Here is an 874-nt window from a genome sequence, read left to right on the forward strand (position 1 = left end):
GACTAAAATCATAAGACCCACCTGTATTAATAATTTATTATCACCATATGGGATCACCTAGGTTGCAAGAGGAGAGGGATGCTACAAAACCAAATTGTCATACACCAATCACCAACAAAATATAGTATCCAAATAAAGGATTCATTACCTGGGTAACTTTCAAATACTTATACTAACCGGTGACATTCTTAATGCCTCATAGGCTACCTTAAATATACACCACATCCTTCGTCAAATATAAATAGTACACCATTTTGCTGTTCACACCAGACTGGCAAGGTATGTGAAGGGAGAGGAGGTTCTTCCCTGGTGAATTGTTCAAAGCCGCGAAGGTATCATGATTTAATGTCCCGAAAATATCATACACCTTAACTGTACTTTTTCACAGCACAACCCTCATAGCACCTGCACATTAACCTTTCACCCAAGTGTCTTGAACACATAAAATGTTACAGCACTAACACAGCACTTTTCTTTTATGCACTATTAACAATACTTTGGAGTCCACACTCTCCTGACAAAGGGGTGTATAAACAAATCAGTTTGTCACAAAAAATCTTAACCTAATTTACATACCCAACTAACGTAATAAATACCATCACCTGAAACATAAGGAGTCCAATATAGGATCATTCATAAATTCCTAAATCACCACACATAACCAGATAATCTTTGACAAAACCTCAGTTTTAAGCATAATTCAACAAAAAAAAAAAAAATCAGTTCATTATAAACTTCACCACCTCCACAAGCAATTAAAGACAGATATAATTAACCCATAAAATAACAGTTGCATGCATCAACGAACAATAATAATCTTACATTTGGTCAACATCCATCTATCATATCAAATCATAATCAACCGTCAATACTA

Source organism: Palaemon carinicauda, chromosome 22, assembly GCF_036898095.1.
Source record: "Palaemon carinicauda isolate YSFRI2023 chromosome 22, ASM3689809v2, whole genome shotgun sequence".
NCBI classification, from domain to species: Eukaryota; Metazoa; Arthropoda; class Malacostraca; order Decapoda; family Palaemonidae; genus Palaemon; species Palaemon carinicauda.